The 7,612-nt window shown below is 57.6% G+C and overlaps 1 pseudogene; it reads left to right on the forward strand.

The window, feature by feature from the left end:
- Positions 1–859: 859 nt before the first annotated feature.
- LOC116278585 (U6 spliceosomal RNA) lies at positions 860–957 on the forward strand (annotated as a pseudogene).
- Positions 958–7,612: the final 6,655 nt, after the last annotated feature.

Below are 7,612 nucleotides of genomic sequence, written 5' to 3' on the forward strand. Positions count from 1 at the left end.
GATCTGCTGGGCTCTTTTCCAAAGCAGCTGTTCCACGCCATGTTCCTACCAGCAGCGTGTGAGGGTTCTGGTTCCCCCACATGCTCACCAACCTTGCCGTTGTCTGCCTTTCTGATTCTGGTTATCCCAGTGGGTGTGAAGCGTGCATGTCATCGTTCTGATAGCAGGATGACACTACTTCTGGGGGGGAGTGCCTTAGCTTACTTGCTGAGACTTCACTGGCAAGTGTCATCCCAGCAAGAGTGAGGGGACGAGGAGAAGGAGGAAACAGGCGACGCCTCATCCGCGTGGCTGCAGCTGTCCGCGGAAGCGCATCCAGCTGCCTGCTGCTGTCCTCCAGGCAGGCCTGTGGAGAGCCAACATGTTCTGCAAGAGCAGTCTTTTGGGAAAAGAAAAGGAAAAGTGTCTTTTAGCTTTCTGTCTCCCTTCTCTAGCTGGTCAGATTTGCCCTGGGGCCATTAACCCCCGCTGCTGTCCCCACTCTGGGACTCAGCCCACAGCCAGCAGCGAGCACTTGGTCGGAGTCTCACTTGGTGGGAATAGCCCAGAGCTGTTCCTGTGGGCCCGTTCCTGTATCAGTCACTGGGAAAGGGAGTGGAAGATTCACGATCAGCTGAGAGACCCACCATTTGACGTGGAAGCTTCTTGGTGGTGAGTCAGGCAGGGAGACACTGCCAGCACCGACCCGGGCCGTTGGAGGACGGGCCCAGCAGAGTGCGGGGTGGGGAGTCGTGGTGGGAAATGAGTGTGCCTCGGTGACCCTGGGGGAGCAGGGGGGGAAGGAGGCCACAGAGGGCACTGGGAAGCAAGGTCCGAACACAGGAAGACGGTGTGTGGTTAAGAAACCCAAGGAGGGACCCCGTTTGGCAGCAGAGACACTAAATTTGAATGACACAGAGGTTTGCGTGGCCCCTGAGCAAGGATGACACGCAAATTCGTGATGTATTCCACGTTAAAGGAAAAAATAGAAATCCAGAGAGGTGTGTTCCAGGAAGGAGAGTCAGCGGAGACAAAGACCAGCTCATGTCTGCAGGACACAGTGATGTGGGGCCATGCAGACCTGGGGAGAGGTTCGGTAGGTGCCAAGGAGACCCTGCAAGTGTGGACAAGGAGGGGAGGAAGGGGCTGGAGGAGAACGTGGTCTGGAGGGGTCTTCTTTTGCTTTCTAAGTGAGAGAGACACACATGTAAATGCTGACAGAAGCCTCCAGCAGAAAGAGCGACATAGAAAAAGGAGGACAGCGTGTGGGAGATCACCTGAAGAGTCCTGCGGAGGCTGGACAGGTCATCCCTGGAGGGTGCCCTGCGGAGGAAGGCCAGGGGCCACAGGCGGTGGCGGGCTGGGGCGCTGCCCTCCAGCAGTTTCAGTGTTTCCTGGAGGAGCAGAGGCCACCCGCCCGTGCAGTGAGGGCAGAGCTGGTTAGAAGTAAGCACAGCTCCTTTCAGTGCTGAGAGCCTCCTTGAGGTCTGGACGGATTTCACACGGTCTGCAGGGGGGTGTGATGGTTCCTCTGCTACCACCTGGGGTTTTCCAGGTGGGACAAAAGGACACTGGGACAAGGCAGGTGAGCATATTGGTAGCTGATGGGGTCTCAGAGCCCCAGCAGGGCAGGCAGGCAGCAGAGGGGAGGCCGGCAGGGGACGGGCACCTCCTGTGCTCTCGGGAGGAAGAACCGTGCAGAATGCCATGAGGACCCGGTGTCAGCTCTGCGGTGCGGGGATCTTTACTTGCCCACTGGCGTAACCCAGGCACCTGCTCGTTTGTTCCTGGACACACAGTCTGGAGGAGAAGCGCCCCCGGTCACACAGGAGGCGTTATGAATGTGTGGTTTCAGAGGCCAGCAGCTGCAGATGATGACAAAGTCACAGCGTGGCCCTGGGGTTAGGTGACTGCATTGGTGTCGAGCGAGTCACCAGGGCCCTGCAGGTCAGGGGATGGAGAGGCCAAGGTCCGGACGGGTCATGCTTGTGGAGGACAAAGGCTGATGGCAGGTTTGGGATGTGGAGGCAGACGGGATGTCGGGTCCCCAGGTCCCGGGGAATGAAGGCAGTGACTCAGAGAACAGCAAGTGGCTGTGGCAGCGAGGGTGCGCTGAATTGGATCGTGTCCCCCAGATCGTGTCCTTTTCAGGACCTCAGAGCACAGCCCTATTTGGAAAGTGGGTCATCACAGCTGTGAGTAGTCAAGCGGAGGTCACCCGGAGTCTAGCTGGCCCTGAATCCAGTATGACAGGACGGGGCCTCGGAGCGATGGAGGCAGAGGTCAAGTGCTCAGCTCCAGGCCAGGGGATGTGAGGATGGCCGGAGCCCCCGGGGGCTTCCGGGGGCGGGAAGCCTCCTCCCCTAGGGCCGCCAGAGCGAGCCTGGTGTTCACGGCCCCTGGGTTCCAACTTCTAGCCTGTAGAACTGAGAATAAGCTCTGTTGTTTGAAGCCGCCCAGCTTGGGTGGACGTTACAGACCGTGGACTAAGGTCCGTGGGAGAGCGGGCGTCCCCACCTCGGCCAGCAGCCCAGCGGTGTCCACGGGGGAGGCTGGTTTTGCCAAGGCCTGGAGTGTGGAAGCACCTGGGGAAGAGGCCAGGTCTGTAGGCGAGTTCACTGTCAAGAACGGGGTTTCTGGGGTGAAGGGGGCGTAAGTGGGAGGGAGGATGTGGAGCTGGGAAGCAGAGTGGGCGGGGGACAGCGTCTGAGGTCGTCGTGCTTACGGCCTGTTTTCCTTGGTTATTGCCCAAAATACAGCCTCTGTTGTTTAATCGTCACAGGCACCAGAAAGGAGGTGTCATTTGCGACGTTGCAGGTGCAGCTGCTGAGTCCTGAGCTGAGAAGTGTGCTCAGAGCTGTTGGGTGCATGAAGTAGCGTCAGAGCAGGGGTTCAAATCCTGGTCCTTCTGAGCCGAAAGCTACTGCCCTCCCTGCCCCCCACCCCCATTGTTTGCTTTCCACAAGCGCTCACTGAGCATCTGCTGCATACACTGCGCACAGAGGCTCGGCTCCTGCCTGTGTCCTGCGGGCTTGCGAGCTCCCAGAGAAGGACGTCGCGTGGGTTTCCTGACGCTGGGCTGGCAGATTGTCCTAAACTTGGTGGCTTGAGACAATGCACATTTTCTCAGGAGGTCAGACACCAAGCAGGCTTCTGTGAGTTAAAGTCACGGGGTCGGCAGGCTGTGTTCCTCCTGGAGGCTCGGGGAGACCCCCAACTCCTCGGTTCGCGGCCGCTGCCGTGTATCACTCCCTCCTTCCCATATGAGGACCCTCGTGTGACACAGGACCCGCCTGGGTGACCCAGGAGAATCCCCCCATCTCAAGAGCCTTGACTCGACCACACGTGCAGAGTCCCCTTGGCACGTGGGATACCGCGGTCACAGGCTCACGAGGTCAGACGTCGACAAATGGGAGGAGCCCTGTGTCCTGCTGCCCGAGACACAGGGCCACCGTCCGCCGCATCCCGGCAGGTTTCCTTGTAGAGGTTCATGCAGAGGGCCCCTCGGGGGTGTGGCGCTCCAGCCTGTCCAATCACAGGGAGGAAGAGGAAGGGGGGCTTTGGCGTGAGCACCCCAAATGTCGGAGCATGGCTGGCCAGTCGGTAGGGCATCTAGACAAGTGGGGGAAGTTCGTGTGGCCAAACCCGAGGCCATGCTGTGTGGCTTAGCCCTTATACCCAGGGCTGATGTCTGCAGAAGCCCCTTTTCCCTGGGGAGAAGGAGGGATTTGTCATCACTTGCAGCAGTAAGGGGAGCGCCAGGGACCTGTCCCAAAGCAGCGCCTCCCTCTGCGACCCTTGTGATCACATGTTCCCGTTGGTTACACCCGGCTTGGCTGTCACCCTAAATGTGTGTGTCAGTGTGTCTGTGAATTGCACGTGTATGGCTGTGCTGACATCGCGCATACGTTACAAGATACATAAAAACCAGGTGTTTACAGACAGAACCCCTGGGTTGTCGCTGGACACACGACCTCGTCTCCCAGGCTCCCGTGTGCCCAGGCGTGGTCACAGGGCTGACGCCATGCGAGCAGATGAGCCACTGGCAACTTCTGGGTCCTCTCTTTGAAGACAGAGTGCCTTCCTGAGTCCTGTTTTGGTCTCCCTGTGTTCCTGTAACAGAGACCAGACGACACTGTGGGGACGGAGGAGCCACAGGCCCTGTACAGTGACCCTGAAGCACAGTCCACCCGCGTCCAGACGGCTCCAGGAGAGACATCTCAGCCAGGTGGCTGTTGTCGCCCCTTGCAGCCGCCTGGATTTCAGCCTGGTAAGTACATAGTGTTCAAGGTTGTGTTTAAGCTCGGGTTGCGTTTACTCAGGACTTGGCCGTGAGATGTGCAACAAGCCCTGCCTGGAGGAAGGACGCTCACGGCCCCTTCCTACCTCCTTTTCAGGGAGCCGTGGAGGTTTTATCACCATCATCGTTACTATTATACACAGCAGCGTAAGGACACGGGGTATGAAGCAGCATTTAAGGCGTGATGACCTGTGAGCCTTGCCAGGAGCTGCAGGGCCAGCCTCGGACTGAGGTCCGCCACCGTCTGCACAGTGGTGTGACCCACGTGCGCCACCTGGACACCATGTTGGCCGGTGGCCTGCAGGGGACAGTCTGGCTGAGCGAAGGTGCCGTGGGTGACCTGAATGCTGAAAGTTTACAGGACTGGATTTCTTAGAAGTCTGTGCAGCCCTGGGGTGCCTGCTGCTCCAGGCGTGGGGCACCCCGGGAGCTCGGGAGTCATGCTCTCGTTTGCTTTGGAAGATGGTCAGACCGGCCACGGACCGGAGGTGCCGAGACCAGGTGCAGCACGGACTGTCCTCAGAGACGGGCCCACAACCATGCCCTCAGGTGCGCCCGCTCCACCGGCTCCGGGGCGAAACGGCCCCCTGCTGCTGGTCTCCAGATGTCTCGCGTCCCTCGTTTGTTCCCTTCACCCCGGCCACCCCTCTCAGTAGTATTTTCAGCAAAGCTTCTGTGTTAATGCTGTCCGTCCGGGCGAACTGTGATTCCTGCTGGGACGTGGCGCTACCACCACCACCGCTACCTGCCCCACTCCCGCTCCCGGCAAGAGGCTTCCAGAAATCTCCGAGAGGGCCGCAAGCCAGTGCTCTCAGTCCAGGTTACCCGGGATGACACTGATGTTCTGAGAACTGTCCCCAAGGCCTCATCAAGGCTGCTGTGGTGCTCAGGCCTCGCAGGAGATGGGGTGGCGCGGCCCAGCCGCCGGGCGCCGCAAGTCGAGGGGCGAGGGCCGCAGCAGGCGGCCGCGGTAGCGGCAGGGAAGCCCCAGGTGTGTCCTCCCGCTGCGCTGCGTCAGTGGGCCTGCTCGGGTGACGAGGCGGGGAGCCGTAGGTCAGGGTGTGAGCAGGGCCGCCCTGCCTCCAAGGGTCCCCGTGGAGAACCCCACCTGCGGCTCCCTGCTGCGGGGCCCTGGCCGCACGGCGGCGCCACCCGAGCCCTGCGCCTGCCGCCGCGTGGCGCCGGCCTGCCGTGTGTCCGTGCCCTCGCGCGGGGCCCTTCCCGCCGCTCGCTCTCCTTACGAGCGCGCCAGTCACAACGGCTCAAGGGCCCGCCCTGCTCCGGTGTGGCCTCCTCGCAGCTAGCTCCATCTGCAGCCGCCCCACTTCCACACCAGGCGCCGTCACAGGTGCCGGCGGTCAGGACCTGGCGTGCCCTCTGGAGGACTCAGTCACATCACCCAGGACCCGCGCCATCGACGGCGGGCGCGGCGCCTGGGAGGCCAGGGCGCACGGCCTGCTAATGGAGGCCAGGCGGCTGGCCGCGCTCAGGGTGACCGGGCTGGCGTGCACCGAGTGCAGAGAACACGTTTATCAAGAGCCCTGAAAACACTGTGGGAATTTCACTGGGATAAAACCTTTAATAAAGAACTTACGGAGGGTGAAAGTAGAAAATGCCCGGGCAGGCCGCCTTACCACTGTTCGCGCGTGTTCTCTATTCTGTCAGTACCTCGTGTTCGTGCAGGAAACGCAAGTAAAAACAGGAAAATAAAAGTCGCCCCAAATCCCCAAACCCAGAGGTGGTCACGGACAGCGTTTTGGTGTTTAAACGACCGGACCCTTCTACGTGTATAATTACACATGCAAGTTTGCCGACGAGATTTCACTATTAGGACTAGACTGCTCGTGATGTTCTGTCTTGTGTCTCAGTTTACCCCTCCCCATAACAAACCAGGGCGAACATCGTTCAGGATCAGAAACAGACCTTCTCAACATGTTTCCTGCTGCATTGGTGTGTGTGTGTGTGTGTGTGTGTGTGTGTGTGTGAGTGAGTGATTTCTTAACCTGTCTCATCACTGGACGTTTATAGACAGCCTCGTATTTTTCAGCTTCATAAAGCTTCAGCAAATGTCTTCATAGCTAAATACTTAAACACATCTTCATCCTTTTTCCTTAGGATAAATTCCAACGTGGTCTTCTGATAAAAATAATTCAATTGCACATCCAGCCAAAAGTGTGCAGTTCTTGACCTCATGTCACCAGTCAGTCTGAGTCTGACTGTGGAACTGATACTCCTTATCTGTCCTCGTTTCTGGGGCTGTGCCCCCGGTTCCTCACATGTAAGCATGGTGTCATTAGCGCTCACCTCTCCAGGCTCCTTCATCCTCTGTCCATCAGTCGGGGGACAAATGGCACCTGTTCTTACTGTCATTCACAATGCCTTCCTGTTTGCCTGTCCTGTTTTGTTTTTTTAAATCAGAGCTGAGCTTAAATCACTTACACTGTGGTTTAACCAGAAACACTTCAACTGCTTATGCTTTTCAATGTTCAGTTGCTGTTTTAAAATAAGAGTGTGTAAAGCTCGTGGCTGCTGATGAACAGGATAGGCACACCTCACCGGATTTCGTTTGCTTTTGTTACGTATTTAATTTTGCTGAAAAGTAATTTAATCTGCTAATGGAATCTTCCTTTCTGCAATAAGAAAAAATTGGGGGAATTGTAGTTTAGTAATTATAGTTAGTATTGGACTAATTTCCTCCGCAGAGACGGGGGGTTTTGGGTTAAAAATTTCTGTATTTTAAGAGCTGAGCCTCATCCTTCTTCAAATTCAGGGTCATTGCTATTCTCTGATGAGAGGGTCGCTCCCAAGGGGGAAAGGACCACGAGGAGTTTGGTGTCGGATGCCCTGTGACCTCACCGATGGAGGAGATGACCCCCACCTCTAAGCGAGGGGGACCACCTCTAGAGCACCCACTGCCGTGCGGGGGCAGTAGGTGTCAGCCTACCTGCTTGACCCGCCAGCAGCTGAACCCAGTAAGCCTTTCACAACCAGACTTAGCACCACAAACCCACCTGCAAGTTTCTACTTCCTGTAACAGTAGCGAGGGGTGGGGAGCAGACAGCTTCCTTCTGATTGGCTGGGATCCCTGATCACAAGAGTGGGAAGGGATTTTCTCTTGATCCATGGGCGACGGGTACAGAACATGCCCAGGGGCTGCTGACACGGAGCCCGGTGCCTGTGTGCGGACACGCACCAGTCCGCCTCTCCCTGCTGTCTGCCGAGTCTTGCTGCACATACTTCAGAGCTCTTTTGTTAAGCTCATACACTTTTATGACTGTTAGGACCTCGTGATAAATTGACACTTTCATTATTATGAAATGTCCCTCTTTATTT

The sequence above is a fragment of the Vicugna pacos genome, chromosome 7, assembly GCF_048564905.1.
Source record: "Vicugna pacos chromosome 7, VicPac4, whole genome shotgun sequence".
NCBI lineage: Eukaryota > Metazoa > Chordata > Mammalia > Artiodactyla > Camelidae > Vicugna > Vicugna pacos.